Raw genomic sequence first — 22,041 nt, forward strand, 5'->3', positions numbered from 1 at the left:
TTCATGCCTCTAATGGAGGGGAGAGGAGTTTTGCCCAGGGAACTGGCATAAAAAAAGTTTAGGAAACTTTGTTCACATTTATTATCAATTGTAAAAACTTGTTGGAGTCATATTTCTGTGAGACTTCCCTAAAAAATGGGACTCCCACCTGGAAATCTCAGTATACAGACCTTAATAACCAAAGCCCTGCAAAGTTCCAAAATGACGTATAGAAGAGTGACATTCAGTTCTTAAAAAATGCTGAAAAGCAATGCAATACCAGCTAAAATGTTAGCGCAATCAATAACTGAAACCACAGATGCCAGTGAAATAATTTTTGGTTAACTTTGTCATTACTCAAGAAAGCTGCCTGCATAGTTATGTAAGTGCTTATCTGTAAATTAGTGTATGGAATTCAAGCTGGCGTTTGCCTCTCTTAACTGATTCTATGTGCACGCCCCTGGAAAAGCGTGAGTTTATTCACTCTCTTACATTTTCTGGTTTTAATTGCTTCATATATGCTTCCTTATCCATTAACTTTACTAGGCTGCCTTTGGTTGACAAACTAAGGTATTGCACAGCATTGTTTTTTCCTGGCCTTCTGCTATAACGTTACAGTTTTTGACCGAGTACTCCAAGCTCCATCTTAAAATAGCACTGCTATAAAAGGCACACTGATACACATACAATCACACAAATACAACTATACAAATATACAAACACACACACAAATGCAAAGAGTATTCAAACACACACAAGCAACTCATGCACATGCCCATGTGTATACACAAACACACACACACACACACACACACACACACACACACACACACACACACACACACACACACACACACCCATACGTGCACACAGGGAATCATAAAGCTACATATGCACATGCATACATCCCATTAGACACAAAAGCTAAACATCCACACACACACATGCAGACACACACACACACACACACACACACACACACACACACACACATACAAAGTGGATTGTACAGATTCAAAAGCACATACACACACACAAGGCAGATAGTACAGATACATTAGCACATAGATACAGTCACACACATACACATGCAAGGTGGATAGTACAGATACATAAGCACATACATACAGTCTCACACACACACGCACGTACATACACGCAGAGGGTCATACAGATATGCATTCGCATGCATGCAGGTATTCACTCTTAGACACAAACATTGCATACACATGCACACAGCAACACAAACTCAAGCACACACACATATACACACATGCAGTCTCACACACACACACACACACACACACACACACACACACACACACACACACACACACACACACATGCATGTACATGCAAACATACATATACACATGCATGTGAACACAGAAAGGATCATACAGATACACAAGTGTATAAATACATCCAGTCACACATGCACATGCACACACACATACATACACTCAGTGAGTCATACAGATACACATTCACATGCATGCAGGCATTCACTCTTAGGCACAAACATTGCATACACATGCACTGGGTAAAACAAACTCAAGCATGTGTGCGAGTGCACACACACGCGCGCACACACAAAGACATTCACCCACATGCAGGTGCACACACATGCACATATGTGTAAGCATACAGAGACACACATACGCAGAGTGGATCTTTCAGATATATATATATGCACATGCATACTTTGACTGTCACTCGCATACACACAGAGAGTCATACAGATATGCATTCCCATGCATGCAGGCATCCAGTCTCATGCATAAACATTGCACACACATGCACACAAACACACACACAGATGCACATGCACACAGAAGGTATATAGATACATAGTTACATGCATGCATGCAGGCATCCACTCAGACTCGAACATTGCATATACGTGCACATAGCAACACAAACACAAGCGTGTGTGTGCATACATGCGCATGCACACACATACACACACACAAACAGTTTGAAGGGGAGAGTTGTACACTTTGCAGATTATTAGAAGTAGGCTGAAACACTGCAGTAAACAGTGCAGTACTTAACCTTCTTCTCTGTGTTTGCCTCAATACCCACTCCAGGGTACCAGCTCCCATTCACATCTCCTTTAGTCTTCAGCTCTCACCCCTGCCATGTTACAGGTCCCATTGGAGCTATACTACAGGAGACACAAAATACCCTTAGACACCTGTGCATCACTGTAGCAATAGTGCTTAATCTGTATGTGGCAGCCTTTACTGGTGACATGATTTGACTACAAGTGTTTTGTTTACACAATCCATTATGCTTATGCTGGTGAGAGCTGTGCATATGCAGACAGTGTGGTACCTTGACTTCTATGACATCTCTGTGACAGCATTGTATGCAGTTTATGTGATTAGGTCTTGGAAAAAATTTTTCTTCATCTGAAGCAAGTTAATAATGTTGTCTGGGCACAGTAGACGCCTGCGTGATGAAGAGAAATATGTCAGTTCTCCAGTTCTGCTGCTGGTGTTTTGTTTTTAAAATTTCAAGTGAGCACTTTCTATGTTTTTCCATTTAATAGCTCTGTGGAGTGTGTATCTTGTACAAGTCCCATTTAAGACATATACAGGAAGATGGATAATGGATAAGTAGATGGCTGCACAGATGGAGAGGGAGATTAGATTAGCTAGATAGATAGATAGATAGATAGATAGATAGATAGATAGATAGATAGATAGATAGATAGATAGATAGATAGATAGATACAGCATCAAAAGTAAGGAGAAATGGATAATAGGTGGAATTCTATAGATTGCAGATTGACCTTAAGATAGACTGTCTCACATCCAACTTTAGAAAGAGGTATTTGTTGAAATTTTGAGGGCAATAACTGCAAAAACTCTAGGAACAGCTGGACTACAAGTGTAAATATTGAGCCATGTATGATAAATCCGAGGCTACCCTACTCTGTTCCTCCTTATTCATGTTTGTGATCCTTAACCCTAAACCTGCCATTGCTCCTAACACCACCCCTACACATAATCTACACACACATATCAACATAAGCACAGGCACACAGCAGTACATCTATTCCCTTATCTGGCCCTTAATCTAATCATAACCCACAAACAACTCTCTCACACACATACATACACACACACACACACACACACACACACACACACACACACACACACACACACACACCTAATTCTAAAGCTTTCACTAAATCCAAAAGCTCTGGCATTAGACAAAAACTCCACTTACCATCATCCAAGCACACCTCACACAGCACAGGAAATGTTCCCAGCATTGACATTTCTGGCAGTTGAACACAGCTTCCCTTCCCTTAATTAAAAGTTATCTGCAAATGTGTGTGTGTGTGTGTGTGTGTGTGTGTGTGTGTGTGTGTGTGTGTGTGTGTGTGTGTGTGTGTGTGTGTGTGTGTGTGTGTGTGTGTGTGTGTGTGTGTGTGTGTGTGTGTGTGTGTGTGCGTATGCTGCACTCATAGCCTCAAGTGTTTCAGATGTCCTGCATGTTGCAGCAGTTTACCGATGAATGTGAAGTAACTGGGATGAAAATCAACACCTTTAGATTAGAGACCGCAGTTCTCTCCTAGACTGATCTCTGCTATTGAGATGAAGCAGGTGCCTCAGGTGAAGTCTTTTTAAGTATTTTTAGATCTTGTCCGTAAGTGACAGTACAGTGAATTGGGAGAATGACCAGTGGACAGGTGTAGTAGTGGTGGCAATACTGCATGTGCTGTGGGACTGAAGTGAAAGATGAATTACAGGGTGCTCAGTTTACTGGTCAGTCTGTGTCCCAGTCCTCACAAAAATCATGAGCTTGGGGTACTGACCAAAAGATGAGGCTGTAGATTCTAGAAGAAGCAGTAAAGTCCTCTTGAATAGTGGCTGAGTTCTTAAGCCATGATACAATCTGGAGTTCTGCAGTCCAGCATGATCCCAGAGTACAGGCGTTGCTTCTTTATGCTGAGAGGAATCATGTGAGGTGATTGGGGCACCTTGTGAGGATGGTTCTGGAGAGGGCTACAGTTGAATGTGTATCAGATATAGCTTGCCTAGGAATTCCTGGTTATCCAACATGATGAGCCATTTACTGTTTTTTGGGGACAGGAAAGTCGGGTCTACCCAGCTTAGCTTCCTAACAATGAACAACTATGATCCAGGACAAGTATTTTGGAAAATGGATCAATAGAGCTTCTTTTTCTTTTCTTTTTCCCCATATTGCACTGGATAACCTAAATTTAAATCTAGATTCATCTTTTTTTTACTTTACAACACTTGTTTCAATTTACAACTCCCAGTATAGATCCAGTATCACAGATTTTTTTTATCTAACATAAGAATCATTCTTGTACAGCAACATAATAACATTCTTAGGTGTACATAGCTTGAATATAAATAATGTTAACATGATCATGAGTGAATACGGGTGCTGTGCTTGGTCTTCATCCATTGTCTTCATTATGTGGTTGATAAGTAATTTTGCAAAGGTTAGACCTAAAACAATGTTCCCTAAATAGTTTTATTTGCACAGATGTAACCTAAGGTCTATGCAACTCAGGTGCTTTCTTTGGCTGAGTGCAGTTAACAAGTGGGACATTTAAATCTCCAAAAAGGACACTATTTCCTGTTCCATGAAGGAGACCATCAAAAATTCACCTTTCATGTCATGGTGGATCTGAAGGTCTATCAATTACTCCTAGTCTAAACTGGGTGTGTCCTTTGCATAGCTGTAAGGAAAGACAGTTTGTTTTAAAACCCACCTGCTTCATTTTTGGGCTCCTCAACATATGCCCGAGCAGCGGTAGCACTCAGAAAAAAAAATGAACAGCATAATGTCAAATGCTGTTTCCCACTCTGGTGCATTTTTTAAGTGTGCACTGGCAATGATTCACTAGTTTTGGGAGATTTCTCCTTTCTTCAAGTTGGTGCGACCATGGAGTTTGTAAACTGGGGGTGTAGAGTGGCCTCCCCTCCCTTTTGTATTTCAGGCTTTTTTTTTTTTCATCCTTTCGGCACATTGACTTTTGGGAAGTTGGAGTTTCATAGTAGAACCTTCATTTTGAGCTGTGTTTAAAATTATTATATAGGGTCTATATTAGAACATTGAACATTTAACAGTTCGTACCACTAAAGGTCGACCTTTAGTGATTGAACTGTTAAAATATCGAATGTTCGTAAAAAAAAAAAAAAAAAAAAAAAACTAAAGCGTGTAGGCGGGGGGGGGGGCAAGCCCCCTGCACCCCTCACACCCCCTGCAACTTAAATATACCAACTCTGACACTGCACTACATTGAATTAAACAGAAATCTCCCCTTACGGAGATTTCTGTTTACCCGCTCAATGTTCTGCACTTTCGCTATTCTCGGGTCGACAAATATATATATATATATATATATTGTTCTCCTTCCACTTGTCAGGTTCTCCCTTGGTCTACTAGCAAAAGGGAAACAGTGTCCCCAATCACAAATCTTTGGATCAAACCTATGAAATGCCCCTGTAGTCAAGTGTTGCTAGTGATCATGAGTCATAATCATTTAGTAGAACTATTCGCCATTAACTTAACAAGCTGAATATCTTGCAAACAAGAGGAAACATTAAGTGCTAGCAACTGTGCCTTTTTCTTTGTGTTTGGGTGATCTTAGAATTAGTTGTTGTTGTGTTGTGGTCAAATTGTACTCTTATCTAGTGCATGTTATTTGAATCCAAGTGATCAAATAACATGCTCATTGAAAAGGAGAGTGCATTAAATGAGCATTTAGCAGTGAGAGCAGACATTATCAGCATAAGGTATTTTTCCTTTTCCCTCAGTACTGTGTGATTTCAGAGTTAGGATATATTAGTGTGGGGGTGCAAATCGTTTTGTGCAATTTTTCAAAAACTCCATCTTTCCATTTATTTTACTTTGAAAGCTGGAGTGCATTATAATTGTTTTTCAGTGGGTTGCCTACAACCCATATACAAGTAGCAGTTAGAAGAGAGGGCACAGCTCAACACATTTTTCTGGGTTTTGTAATTCTTTTTTTGTATCCAACAGTTAGCAGTTCCTTCAGTGTGTGAATGCACATTTTCTCATGGACTTTCAGTGTGTATATGTGTGTGTGGGGTGTCTTCTAGTAGTAGGATGTGATTTATTGGTTACATCCAATATATCCTTTGGTTAGTTGTTCTAGATCCAATAAAAATATTTCTGCAACACATTCCACATCCCAAAAGCAGCGTTCACTCTTCTGTCTTTTAGAAAGCTCTAATATTACGTATAGCATGCATTTAAAGCAATGGTGCTCATCTACTATGAATTCTGTTGCTTGTAGAACTCTTTAAAAGCAGTCCATATGTTCAGAGTCAGTTGTACAAAAAAAATACAGAAATTAAAGTGATGAAGACAGTTATACAAACAAGTTAAATACATGCAATTTATCGAACAGTGAAATAATTAGAGCAGTAAAGTATAAATGAGCAGCCTATAGAAGATTTACATTATGTGTATTTATATCCGGAAGATGCGGTGAGGGGAGACAATGAAGTGTAAAATTTAATAGGAAACCTGGAGATTTGTAAGGTATAATTTTTCAAGAAAGGTGTGTGGAGATGGGAAAACTAGGAATTTATAGTTACTAGGGGTTAAGTTAAGTTGAATGATGCGACCAGCAATAACTGTGATTTCAATTGTAAAATGTCTTTGGTAATGTGGGACTGTGTCCCTTATGTGATGTTGTCCTTTCTATGGCATATATACAAGACTCCACTGAGCAGCAGTTTTTTAATTAGTCATGTAAACCTGGGAAGAAGATAATAACTTTCAGTTGTAATGGCAGTAAGGGAACAGGGATGAAAAACAGTAGTCTCTACTGTATTTCAAGCAGAATCAAGTAGATGTTAGTCTTATTTTTCTTAGTGTTTGTTTGACTTTAGTGAGAGTATTATCGAAGAAAAAAAAACACATCTGGTGTCACATATTTAGCATCTCCTAATCTGACTATATATTTCCATATCTGCATTTCTTCATAATTTTCCAAGACATTATTAATACTTGTAGAGAAGAAAACCCAGTTAACAAAGCTTATATTTAATGCCTTGACTGTCTTTTGTACTCACACTGACATCATCTTTCCTACCTGTAGTGGCATATAAATCTGTAAATTTTAGTACAGAGTAGCTGAGTACCACTGTGTATTTCATAATGTGAACATATACATAGATTCATAGGTAAGTACTAGGCTATCGGCCCGAGGGCCTAAGTAAGCCTAGCCAACAATGTTCCCTGGCTTACGCCACCCAAGAAAGTTAATTTCCTGTGCCCCTGTCGAACAGAGTCACAGATGTGATCCCCGGGATGTATTCCCTATTTCCCATCCACCCATCAATATTTTTCTTGAAAAATGCTAATGAGGAACTTTGCTTGGCATAGATGGGTAGCTTGTTCCAAAGTATAGGAAGTCTCTGGGACAGGAATCTATCCCTCAAGCATATTCTGTTGATTGTGGTGACAAGGTTTAGGTCCCTAGAGCATGTAGCTTGGAGGAATTGGGATTTCTTAAGGTATAGCTTGTCCAACAGCTCTGGGTTTAACATAGCTTTATATGTTAGGCAGAGATCTCCTCGGAATAGGCGATATGCTACAGAGTAAAGCTGGAGTTTTTGAGACGATCAGTGTAGGGCATCTGTTTGAGGCCAGTAATCCTCTTTGTGAGGTACTTCTGTGGCCTTTCCAGTTGCTGCAGATGTATTGTGAAGTACATTCCAAAAGGGCCATTGTACTCTATAATGGGTCTAATGGGTGCCGAGTAGAAGGGAACAATGACCTCTTTTTTCCTGGGTGAGAACCCTTTTGTGATGAGGTGTGCCACATAGAAGGATTTCCTGACTACTGTGACGATGCGATTATCAAGGAGAGACTACTGTCCACCTGAGTCCCAAGGTCTCTTATCACACATTCGGCATTAAGTAGACTGCCATTTATGTGGTAGTTCATGAGTACAGAGTTTTTACCAAAGGGGATGACAATGCACTTTTTGGCATTGAGCTTGAGACCATGCCTCTGGCACTATGCATCTGTCTCAGAGAGGCACTTCTGTAGGATGTCCACATCATTTGGGAACTCGACTATGGCTCCTAGTTTGCAGTCATCTGCAAACTTCATTAGCCAGAGGCCTTCTGTGTTAGCCAGTACTTCAGAGAAGTAGATACCAAACAAGAGAGGTCTCAGGACTGAACCCTGTGGTACTCCACTTGTCACTGGTTTGAAGTCAGATTTGGAGTCTGCAACTTTTACAGTGTGGGTTCTGTCAGTGAGCCAGCTGGCAACCCATTTTGTGGCGTATGGATTTACACCTAGTTTAGTGAGTTTATCTATAATTCCAGAATGGAGGATGGTGTCAAAAGCCTTGGCGAGGTCAAGATAGGCTGTGTGAACCACCTTACCCTCATCTATGGCTTTCGTGACTGCCTCAAAGAAGTCAATCCTGTTCAGAAGGCATGCTCTGCCTTTCACAAACCCAAACTGGGTGGGGTCCAGAGTTTGGAGGTTACCTATGTCTTTGTTTATGAGTTGCATGATGATATGTTCCATGGCCTTGCAGAACAGGCTCACCAGGCTAATAAGGAGATAGTTCCCAGGATCAGTGGTGGCTCCCCCTTTGTGGAGTGGAATAAATGTTGCTGTGTGCCATTCATTGGGCACAAAGCCTGATGTGAGACTATGATTGAACATGGTGCTTAGATAGGGAGCCAGTTCGTTCTGACTAGGCTAATCTTGAACTGTTCCAAATGCCTCTTCCGAACTAAGTATGGAACAGAGTCAATCCGAAAATGTCCTAGAAAATGAAACACTTTATTCATGCAAAACCATTAACCACAATAAAGCTCCCTTGTAACTAGTGCAATACCTTTATAAGCAAAGAGGATTAGGATAAGAGGCCATTAGTTACTTGGCAAATGTACACTGTGGGCTAAAAGACATAATGGCTCAAAGATACACTTGCAGAACTCCCATCCTCCCTTGCCCCAAGGTAGAGTACTCTAGGAGTTTGATATTGTAAGTAAGGAGTGCATGGAGAGTACCCTCTTAATATGGGATGGGGGTACTGCCTCCTACAGAAATCCATTATTGGCTGCTTTCAGTAAGTAGTATTTTTGAGTCAGTGACTTTTTGCCACTTAAGCTATACCCAAAGATAACTCAAATATCAGTAGAATATACTCTGAAGAATTTTGGATGAAGACCTAGATGACAGTGGACAAACCCAAACCTAGTAAGGTATCAACTTAAACTGATATAGTATTGCAAAGCCTGTTACTCTCGTATCTCTGTTAGGCACTAATGAAGGAACTTGCCGACTCTACAGTGCAGACTATTTCTCAGTCTATACAGTTGATACTGTTACTCAATCATTTACTGATTAAGTGTACCTACCAGCATAGGTTCATTGGGTAATAGGTAGGTACTAGGCTATCGGCCCTAGGGCCTATACAACCCTAGCTATAACAATTCCCTGGCTATTGCTTCCCACAAATATTTACTTTCCTGGACCTTTGTCTAGCAGGGCTACTGATGTGATCCCCAGGGTGAATAGGCTATCGGCCCTAGGGCCTATAGAACCCTAGCCATAACAATTCCCTGGCTATTGCTTCCCACAAATATTTACTTTCCTGGACCTTTGTCTAGCAGGGCTACTGATGTGATCCCCAGGGTGAATTTCCTATCTCCCATCCAATCGTCAAAGTTCCTCTTGAAGAGGGCATTGAGATGAAGTTCTCCTAAACCATTTTAAAATGTTGTTGGACAGATGAGTATGCCACCACATGCCCTTATCTGAATTGCTTTTATGCACTACAATTCAAACAGATTAAATTATCAAAGTGATAGGAGACATATCCCAACTGCTACTGTTTGGATCCACTACTTACAAGAAGGCTGTTGAGTGATTTTTGATGTATTAAGTCAATTCATTATTCAAACTTATTCAAACTCAGCACAATCCTATAAACATTACTGTTTTCTCTTTTGATTTTAAACAGGAACCTTTAGTGAGAAATGGTTTGCATGAATGAGAAATTTTAAGCAAAACTCAGTCCATTCATCTCATCTGTGTAAACAGGAACTCTCCAAAAGTTCTATTTTTTGTATGTGCGTGCCAAAGTTTAACAGTCCCAAGCAAGGGTCACTGCCCTGCATCCCTAATCCCTTAATTACTGTAAATAATTCAACATTCACAAAGAATAAGTTATAAAAACTGCTTCCAATCACCGTTTAAGGAACTAGGCTCAATAGACTAGGTTTCACTGAAAGCTGACTTGATTAAACAGAAAAAAATATCATTCAGTACCACATAAATAACTTCAACTAATAATAGTATGATAAATTACAGGTCTATTTTTGTTTAGGTTTCTGTTTTAACTGAGACTGATGAAAAGCTTATAATTTTGCAGTTGAAGACCTGTGTGTCAAAGCATGTCCATTTATAAGTATAGCTTAAGAAGGCGTCATAGTGCTGAAACTAAGCATATTAAGTTGCTGACAATGGATTACCAGTGAACTGCTGAGTCCATTCAAGTACTGCAGCCAGCCCAGTATGGCTATCTTTCGATCTGCCCTGTGAAATAATATGATACCCTGTTGTCATGGCACCAGACTGTCACATAAGGAAGTGGGTTAATAAATATATAGTTTCAATATAGCTAAGTAAGAGCTACACACTGACCACTGAGTCAACCCCTCCACCCTTGGTTGCTTGGCTTACTGTACTACTCACACATTGTATAAGACATCCCCTTTTACTAAGGATTAGCCTCTCTTTCATGTAAATGCAAATTTGTGATTACACAAATCACTTAAGTGTAGTGCGATACATTTAATTTTGTAAGGCATGTGAACATACAAAATAATCATTTCACACAATTAAAAATTATATTAACTATATACATTCTCAGGACCTGAGTGGTTTCCTGAAAAGACAACTGTATCTCAACTATTTATAGTCGTTAGACTAGGCATTCTGTTACATTCATTGGTCTTGGTTATTACAGCTCAGGTCAACATCATTGCTGACCAAAGCCTGATGTAGCTCTTATTGTGAATTCAAAAGACCAGGAATGTATTCAGGTCTGGACACTGCAGCTGAAGTAAAGAATGATGACTTCAACATGTCCCTATCTTAGCCATTTTTTTTGCTTCTAGTATCTCCTCACAAAACTTTATATCTGGTAGTTTCTGAAGACTTATGTTTTTTCTATAGATGCACATGCCATATCATCGCACTTTATATGATTTGGGAGACCAAGAATGGCCAAGTAGTTTAGCTGGCACTTGGGCGTTGTAACCCATACTGACCACCAGAATCATGATTTACTCTCTCTATTCACAAAGTTCCTTTAAGAAGAATACATTTACGGCTGTTCTATAGTAGAAAAAAATTGTTTTTGCCATCTGTGTGCAACAGTTCAAGTGCTAACTGCCTGCTGTCACAAACTAACACTAGAAACTAAATATATAGCCTATTGCCCATAAGAAGCTGTGCTGGTCATAGACACCCCTATGGACTGTATAGGAGTTATCAATAAGCAATAAATAGCAGTTTGACGCTCAGAATATTCAATTCTTATTAAAATATTCTTTATTGTCTGTTCCATCCTTTCCACCTGCCCATTTATATGAGAATGTCATGCATTTGATGTGACAAGGGTGAACTCCACTCTTGCAAAATATTCAGTCTCCTAATTAAGAAACTGCTGTTTATTGCCAGATATACCTTGTTCTGATATCACACATACATTGAAAATATAGACTTATGACAGTGATTGACTGAAAGGTAATATCTTTCAGATGCATTACTTCAGGATATGTCGAGTAGTCATCAGCGTAAAGCAAAAAATGTGCAGCCTTGTACTGAAATCAGTCTATTCCCGGTTTCAGCCACAACAATGAGGAAATGTCATGTGGTACAAGTTCTCCCTTTTGGTTCTGTTTTTTGAAAATGCTACATATCTCACAGCTCTATACCAGCTGTTCTAGCTGAATAGATGTATTTACCTAGTCCTGAATTCACCTACTCTCTCTTCACATTTTTCCCCTGGTGTGGTTCATGCAGTTCTGTGAATATATTGTCATGCATCTGTGAATGCATAGCTGTTTCATCTTCTTTGAATATCAATCCTCATGCACATGGCAATCCGTCTTTAAATGGGAACTGTGTATCCACTCAGACTATGTGGAGGCTTCATCCCATCAGGTCATCTTCTCATAATGAACTCATTCCTGCTATAAGCTTCCCTGCTGTCACTGCTAACTGTGCCACAATCCACAGCACTAAAAATCATTCCCTACTAAATCGGCTTTGTAATCATTTAACTAGGCCCCAGTTATAGCATCTGCAGTATGCATAAACTTGTCTGGTTTATACTGTTCATCTGAGTCGTACTTCTGCAGTGGCAATGACATCCCTTGCAGACATTATTTTCTCCTCCTTGAACCTGCATGTCCCCAGTAGTGTGCTCGCCACCTTCAAGCCCCATTTCTGCATAATACCTCCAGCCTCCCAACCACTAAAATGCTGTACTTGGAACACTCCTCTCGGGATTCTCTCCTGTCCCACAGCTGAACGGACATAGTTTTTTTTTAAAGTAAATAGTTTTCTAGCCCCATTTCTGTGTAATACCTCCAGCCTCCTAACCACTAACATACTGTTCCAATATTGCATCTCTCTTGGGATTCTCTCCTGTCCCACATCTGAACAGACATCATTTTTTTAAACAAGTAAATAGTCTTATAGCCCCATTTCTGTGTAATACTTCCAGCCTCTTAGCCACTAAGACAGTGTACCTGCAACACACCTCTCTCTGGATTTTCTCCTGTTCCACAGCTGAATGGACATAATTTTGTTTAAAAACTAAATAGTCTTCTAGCCCCATTTCTGTGTAATACATCCAGCCTCCCAACTACTAAGACGCTGTACCTGAAAAGTGCCTCTCTCGGAATTCACTCCTGTTCCACAGCTGAATGGACATCATTTTGTTTAAAAAGTAAATAGTCTTCTAGCCCCATTTCTGTGTAATACCTCCAGCATCCCAACCACTAAGATACTGTACCTGGAACCTGACTCTCTTGGGAGTCTCTCCTGCCCACAGCTGAACAGACATAATTTTGTTTAAAAAGTAAATAGTCTTCTAGCCCCATTTCTGTGTAATACCTCCAGCATCCCAACCACTAAGATACTGTACCTGGAATGTGCCTCTCTTGGGAGTCTCTCCTGCCCACAGCTGAACAGACATAATTTTGTTTAAAAAGTAAATAGTCTTCTACCCCCATTTCTGTGTAATAACTCCAGACTTCGAAACACTAACACACTGTACCTGGAATACGCCTCTCTCAGGATTCTCTCCTGTCTCACAGCTGAACGAACATCATTTTATTTAAAAAGTAAATAGTGTATGCCAGCTTCTGTACCTTAAGCACAACTAGATTAAATCTAGCATTCACGCACTGCACACTACCTAGTGACTATAGACCTCTAGTCTAGTACTGGCACATCACTGTAAACTATGTTAAATACCTGCTACCACTGTTAAAACAAAGCTAAGCATTCCGCTACCCCACTACTCCCAGCCCTTAACTACAATTTAATGTTCAATGTCCTTTTAACAAACTTCCACAGGCTTCTCTACTCTCTGTACCCTCTAACCGTCTCTTCTGATATTATCCCCTTTTTTGGTTTCTGCAGACCATCTCTTCTGATATTATCCCCTTTTTGGCTTCACTAGGCAAATTATCTCTTCTGATATTATCCTCTTTTGATTTCAGTAGACAATTTATCTCGGAGCTTAGTCCCTCATATTTCTTTCTCTATGGACTTTCTTTTGTAATGACCTGCCTTCCTTACCTTTACTGAATTTCTCTGGCATCACACCACCTCCACCTCAGGGTGCAGTGAAAATAGCTCCTATCTGTTTTTGCTTTCCTGTACTCCAATTTCTCTCCCAGTGCTCTACCATTCCTATTGGCTGTACTGATGACATTGACTTCCCCTGCCCTATCCAATCCGATCTATTCCCATAGTTTTTAAATACCCCTGCTTCCCTGGTGCCACTTTCAAACTTATTTTCTCCTCCTTGAACCTGTGTGTCCCCAGTAGTGTGCTCGCTGCATATGTACAATATCATATCTGACTTTGTTTTATTCTTTTACATGTTCATGTCTGTTTTTTGGTCACATAGCTTGTAAGTGTCAATAGAATGTTACAAACATAAGTGTGATCTCTGTGCATGCATATGGCCTATTTCTGGGTCCGATAAATTTTTTTGTCCAAGTGATTAACTTGCTGTTCAGTTGTTCTATTCACCATTTAGGCAAATTTACATCTTCTGCTCAAAAACTCATTGTAATTAAGCCATAGGAATTGACGGGCAATCACAATAAAGCCGTACAAGCCACTTAACCCTGTTACTTATGTGCTTCATATAATATTCCTTGCTGTTGCTGTGTTTGCTGATAGTTGCTAGTGTAGCAACTTTGTTACCCTGAAATATCTTTTCACAGCCTGCTAGTCTTGGTTGTATAATGAGCTGAATACAGAGCTCCTCATGTTCTACTGGCACTGTATGCTTAGACATATGCAATGGCAGCAATGAGAGTGTGCACCTTGTTTAACAACTGATAAGGAGCCTGCTGCTGATGCTTTTTATTTGTTGTTTTTACTGCTATTTTCTGTAGTATTGCCCTGCATATATATTTTTTGTGATTATCTAACACTGATACTGTTTTCCATTTGGTATTTATACTGTTAATTTTTGTAGTGTTTTGCCTGCATATATATTATTTGTGATTAACTCACACTGTTCTTTTTCTTTTGCTGGATATCACTACCTATCATCCACTGACCTTTCTAACCCATTCTGTCTCCTTAGCTTCTAGCCCCCATTTCTGTGTAATACCTCCAGCCTGCCAGCCACTAAGACACTGTACCTGGAACGCACTTATCTCAGGATTCCCACAGCTGAATGGACATCGTTTGGTTTAAAAACTACATAGTGTATGTCAACTTCTGTACCTTAAGCACGACTAGATTAAATCTAGCACTTAAGCATTGCACACTACTGGGTTCTGCTCCCCCACTTCTAGTGACTATAGACCTCTATTCTAGTACTGGCACATCACTGTAAACTCTATTAACTACCTGCAAACCACCATTAAAACAAAGTTGACCATTCCACTACCCCCTCTACTCCCAGCCCTTGACTACAATTTATTGTGCAGCACCCTTTTAACAAACTTCCACAGGCTTCTCTACTCTCAGTACCCTCTAACCATTTCTTCTGATATTATCCCCTTTTTTGGCTTCACTAGATCATCTCTTCTGATATTATCCCCTTTTTGGCTTCACTAGACAAATTATCTCTTTTGACATTATCCTCTTTTGGTTTCAGTAGACAATCTATCTTGGAGCCTATTTCCTCATATTTCCTTCTCTACAGTCTTTCTTTTGTACTGACCTGCCTTCCTTACCTCTACTGATATCTCTGACAACATGCCACCTCCACCTCGGGGTTCAACCCACACCATTCACTCTCGCTGCACTCAGGCTCACTCCACTCCTCTACCCTACCCCCATTCCCAACCACCCAACCACCTTATATGTATACCTATCCTAACCACATCCATTGTCTACCTCACATCTCCCCATCAGTCAATCACTATTATTTACACCTACTACCCTATCTACTCTATCCACCTCTTTACACTCCACCCACTTAAGCAGTCTACCCTGTCTCATTAACTTTCATTCAACTACTTGCTGCTCATCAACACATAGCCCTCTATCCTCACTGACTTCCTCACACACTATTTCTAACACCAACTACAGGTAACTGAATATGCCACAGAAAACCCTATCATAATTATAACCCCCTTTCTATGTCTTCTAAGTCTAGCATAGCATACTACCTCTTATAATTCATACCGCATTACCAACAACTCCTCTCCAACTCTACCTTATAAGCATAACCACTACCAGTCAAATGTAACTTTTCACATCTCTCCTCAGATTTTCAATACCTCCAAAGCACTGCTCTTTACTTTTAAGTATATTGACACCCACACCTCCGCATGCAGCCTATATAAACATCACAAACTATTATCCAAACTAAGGCTCCTTCTCCTCCACTCCCTCATCCAAATAAAACTCTAAGCTGATATTTACCCTAACCCAGGCCCCACACTTACCACACCCCCACCCATCCAAACATCCCCATCCTCCACACTGCACCTAAATAATGTAATGCCATCCAAATCCCCTCCCCTCTAGCCACTACCAAAAAGATGCCACTCTGATCTATTCATAACTAATTTTAACCTTAGAAGCATAACAAATAAAGTTCATGAATTCCATGTTGCCCTTACCTTATACTCCTCAGACATAGCTGTGATTACTGAAACCTGGCTAAACCCATATAAAAAAAATGAAGAAATACTTCTCAGCAGGTATAGCATAGTTAGATTAGATAGGCTATCCAAACAAAGCGGTGGTATTGTCATCATGTTTAAAGACTCATTCAAACTGGTGCAACTAAACCCCACCCCTCCAGACCTCCCCAACTCTGAAGTATTAACTACACATCTGGGAATCAACTCCTTGAAATCTATAATTCTCATTGCTATCTACCTTCCCCCAACTAACAGCCTCCGTAGCATAGAAAATATTCTCTGCTGGGTTTCTACCAACTTTTCCCAAGAAACAATAATATTAGGAGACTTCAACTTAGACTGGCTTACCTGTTCCTCCAAAAATCCCACCAATTTCATAAACGTATAACTTCTGTCAAACCATTAACCATCCCACATGCATAGATAAACATTGCAATAAACAATCTATACTAGACTGGATATTAATAAATAAACCCAATACTGACTATGATGCTGGCTGCCTTACAGATACCCTCAGCGATCACTCTCCAACCTTTCTTCTCAGGAAATTACACATAACTAATAAATATCATACAAGCACATCCGCAACAAACAAAATTCTCCCTCTATATTTAGTACACGACTACAGCAATATGACTGATCTCCATTAAATTTCCTTTAGTTAGACCTCGCTGTACAGTATTTTAATAAAGAATTCCTTGAAATGCTTAACAGATTAGCTCTCACTAGAAAAATTCACACCAACGACCATAGCTATCTAAAGAGACTAAATTGCTCCTAAAACAAAGGGATAGAGCCTGGACTCTCTGCCATAATAACAGAAACAAAGATAATCTAACCTCCTACCAATAACTGAGAAATCAAGCAAAAAAAAACAAAAAACAAAAAAGACAACAAAAATACTTCCAATCATGTCAGCAGAAATACCAAAACAACCCTCAGAATTTCTGACAAGCCATTAACCAACTCCTAAGCCCAGGAAAACCTACTACCCTGGCTCCACCTACCAGCAGCACAACACAATGTATAGCTACACAATTCAATACCCACTTTATTAACTCTATAACGTCCTTGCTAAACAGCGGTACAAACTCTGACCTATCTATACCTAACCTCTCTAAACTTAACCCCAACTCACTCTTAAGCCAATCCAAACTAGCTATATAAAAAACTCCATGCAAATTAAACCCTTGCTCTCTTGCTGCTGATCAACAGGCCAACGATTTGCTGAAACTAGCCACTGCAACTATCTCCTACCCCATATCTATTCTCATCAACCGCTCTATCTCTGAACAGTATGCACCTCTCCTCTAGAAAATATCTCATACCATACCCCTCCACAAAAGTTGGCCCTTCCACTGGCCTTTCTAAATATAGACCAATCGCTATTCTCTCTCCATTAGCCAGAATCTTAGAAAAATGTGTGCATCAAGAAATCCTTGATCACTTCCTTAAAAGCAACCTTATATTCATTACTCAACAGGGTTTCCAACCTAGACATAGTACTAACACAACTCCTATAAACTTTAGAAATACTGTCAATCTCCTCAAAAACAATGGCCAACTTGTCTCTGCATCCTTCCTTGATATGTCCAAAGCTTTTGACACCGTGTCACATCAAATACAGCTAAACAAGCTTGCCTCATATAATTTCAGTACTGCAACCCTAACCTGGTTTGATAGCTATCTCTCTAATTGACAAGCCAGCCACCAAATGGGATAATAAGCACTCCTCCCCTTCTACCCATAACAGTTGGAATTCCCCAAGGCTCCATCCTAGGCCCCCTTCTTTTTACTATTTTTACCAATAACCTAAGTACCTCCACAAAACTCGTTTCTATCATTCAATATGCTGATGATGCCTCTCTCATCTGTTCTGCCCCCTCCTTTAAGGTTCTACAAGATAATACTCAAAATGCCATACAAGACATAGAAAACTGTCTATCTGTCCATTGACTCATATTTAACCGCATGGTCTTTAGTTGTACTAGTGAAAAAAAATACCCCACCCCCCTCACAATCTTTTCTACTAATGGAACAAAAATTAAACCCATTGAGCAAACTAAACTTATAGGTGTTACAACAGACAACTGTCTAAAATCTGATAAACATATAGCACTAACAATCAAAAAATTCCATATAAAACTTGGTGCACTATACAGGGCTAAACCTTATCTAACTAACTATGCTAGAATATCCACAGCCAGATCCTATCTCCTATCCACCTTACTTTACTGTTCCCAAATTTTTACTAACCTAAGTAAATCAGATTTACACAACCTCAAAACTTGTTATAATAAAATAGCCAAATTTGCCTCAAACCTACCTTACAAATCGCATCACTGCTCCACTCTTCACCATCTTAACTGGATCGAACTTCCCAACTTACTAACTCTCAACCAGCTAATAATCACCCATAACATCATGTACAAACCTGATAACTGCCCCGCACTCTCTGACCTTGTACAACCATACACAAACTTTAGGTCCCTTAGATCATCTGACAAACTAATGCTCAATGTAACTGAGCTATTATGGAGATGACTCATACTCATTCAAAATAGCCAAAACCTGGAACTCTCTTCCCCAGCATATTCTAACTAATTCTGATACTCAAAAGTTCAAACAGCTACTAAAAGAATACTACTCTAGGCAATGGCTATGTTCCTGTACATATCCAGGCTAATCTCTCATCTCTCTACACTCTCCAGTTTTTCTACTAACAGCCTACCTTGCATCATCTGCATTAATTCAATCCTATGATCGACTGCTTTTTTTAAATATATATTTTATATGTGTTCTACAAATATCGCTCTGATGCTCTCATGAGCTTTTGATTACTGAGTACTGCTTAACTGTACTTTTTTCAACAATACATAATGCTTAAGGTGTGTATCTTTAGATTTGCAAATAATGCTTCTGTACTTTTCTTTATGTTACTGTAAATCATTATGTAATGTATTTTGAAACTTTTCTCATGCAAATATTTGGCATTTTGTAGTATATTTACAGAGCTTTTCTCCCCGGGTCTCCGCAGAAAATGGGCTTGCCCAGTCGGACACTACCTAGTAAACAAATATAAAATAAATAAATGCTGGAGCTTTGGGCAAAGACTTTTTAAAAATACTTTGGAAGGATTTGTGGTCAGCTTCTACTCTAATATTCTTATCATAAATATAATTGGGGAACACATGACATCCAAATGTGTTTGAGCACTGGTCAGTGCCCTTGATGCATAAGCAACAGGCCTGCTCCCCGCTAACAGAAGTACTCTTAGTCCTTGCTCACTCACATAAGCTTATATGGTTGTCACTAGTGTCATGTCACAGTATTTTTGAGTTGGTGGAGTAATTATTAGAACTATATCAGCTGAAAACTTCTCTTGATCTACTTATCAAGACCATACTGCATCATGCTTTAGCAGCTCTTGATCACACTTATCTCTGACAAGTGATTTATAAACATAGTTAAGATGCTGTATCATTCCTAAGAACGGCAACAGAGATGATCTGTAAATAGGCTCAAGCATATTCACAATAGCTTGAACCTTGTTAGCATCTAGTCGAATACCCTTCTTTGTCAACATATGCCCCATCTGTTTCAAAGAGGTGCCACATGTCTGGCACTCGGTTTTAATGAGTTACAAATACTAAGACTTCACCTTGTCCAATGCCTGTATCAGACATCTGTCATATTCCCACTTTGTAGCACCCCAGACTATAATGTTATCTATGACATTGACTATTCCATCTAGCTCTTCAACTATAGCTGCTACTGATGTCTGGAGTAGTTCAGGAGCTGACAAGATTATAGAAGGTAGCCTCAAGAATTGATAATGACTATTTTTTGAGTTGGGACACAGGATCTAAACTGACTAGACATCGTAAGGCCTTATTAAATTTAATTCTGTTGACTGACAAAAAAGCAATTACTAAGTCTAAACCAACTGTATTTCATATATCGGACATTATAAAAGGCATAAAAGAACTGGAAGCAGGATCTTCAGAAAAGGAAAGGGAGCAAATTACATAGAAATAAATGGAAATTATGGGAACAACACCTGAAGCATAATGTTCAGAAGGAGGAGGAGTGAGGTGTATGGGAAGGCAGGAATTCAGCACTTTATGTAATGTTAGACTGATGGCAGTCAAAAAGGAACAATATGTGATGTATAATGTATGTACAGTAACTAGAAAAAAACACATTAATATGGTTTGTTTTCTTTTCTGTTAATGCATGTCTACCTATGTCTTGAGTGATAATTTAATAATGGTTTTAAAAATGAATCGATAATGACTAAAGGTGTGGTGAAAGTACGAAGTAGGAAACTGGGTCCATCCAGCTTGATCTTCTACAACCCTGAGTTTTTGTTGAGCACTACAAGGATTCTGGCATTAGTAGTTTGAAGGAATTAAAACTTTTTACTGATCCATTTGTTAACGTCTTAAGAAACATTTTTTACCCTAACCTTGTCTTCCTTCAAGATTGTTACTGTACTGTTGCCCTACTCAGCTGATTTGCTCTGACAATAACTTCCATTGATTCTGTAGTCTTTAGCTGGTATGCTGTCCTACTCTTATGTGTAAGAAGCATAAGTCACAAGGATTGCCTCAGGTGTAATCTTTATATAATATTCAATGTGTAGACATCATAAGTTGTCAAACAGATCAGTACTAGATCCCTCATTTACTGTCATTACTCACTAAAATAAAACTATGCTATATAATATCACATTTACTGACTTCTTCTCTGTGGCTAACCCTTGTCAAAAACATTCTTGTTCCTAAACTAGAATATGGGTTGCCATTCTTTATCTTTCACTCTGTTACAATACTCAAAAACTACAGACACTGAGAATAAAATTTGCATATTTGCCTTTTTGCTGGCTCTCCAGCATATCTCTGCAACCTCCACCACAGCTTAAATTGACTCCTTTCACCAAATGGACAACCTATCTTCTTGGTGCTCTTGTCCAGAATATACTAAAAAAAGGCTACTGCCCACCAATGAAAAGAAAAGCACCAGCCATGGATCATGCCTTCTCATTAAAAAGCTCTCAAGATAATAGTATATTGCTGAACAGATCACCATTTAAAACATTTATCAGAGAATGGGCATTCTTCATACTAGACCAGGCATTATAAAAGAAAATCTCATCTTGAATTAGGGGACTAAACTCACTAACAGAGTTTAAAAATTCCCTCTGTGAGTGTCTACACAGAGTCTAGTTCATAACTCTCAACTGTCCAGATTTTTGCCTCATATTTTTGGTTTTTTGGCAAATAATTGAGGTTTGAAGTCACTAAATAATATTAAATAATGACAGGTATTTGAGTTTCAGACTCCACGTCCTTCAGAAAATGCATAACAATTCAAAACCTGCTATTTTAGTAACTTTTTAAGATTATAGGATCAATGTTTAACATCTGTCCCTGTTTTGGGGACTTTGTTCCCCCATTATTTCTGGCTTTGTCCAGATTTCTTACACTGAGAGGTTGAGAGACAATCACTAGTTATACAACCACTCATGTTCTTAGCCAGCCATAAAGATGGATTTCTCTAAATTCACTAAACTGTAACTGTCTTTCACCTTGCATTTATGTATTTTTCTATAATATTTAATCTCTCTTTTATGTTGTATGCACCA

The 22,041-nt window shown here is 39.2% G+C and overlaps 1 protein-coding gene across 1 annotated transcript in view; it reads left to right on the top strand.

Annotated features, from left to right (window-relative positions):
- The window catches only part of LOC122804931 (natural resistance-associated macrophage protein 1-like), a 757,143-nt gene that overhangs the window by 60,680 nt on the left and 674,422 nt on the right, over nt 1-22,041 (top strand). The window lies entirely within an intron of this gene.

The sequence above is a fragment of the Protopterus annectens genome, chromosome 6.part0, assembly GCF_019279795.1.
Source record: "Protopterus annectens isolate FY-2018-M chromosome 6.part0, PAN1.0, whole genome shotgun sequence".
In the NCBI taxonomy this organism is placed as follows: domain Eukaryota; kingdom Metazoa; phylum Chordata; order Ceratodontiformes; family Protopteridae; genus Protopterus; species Protopterus annectens.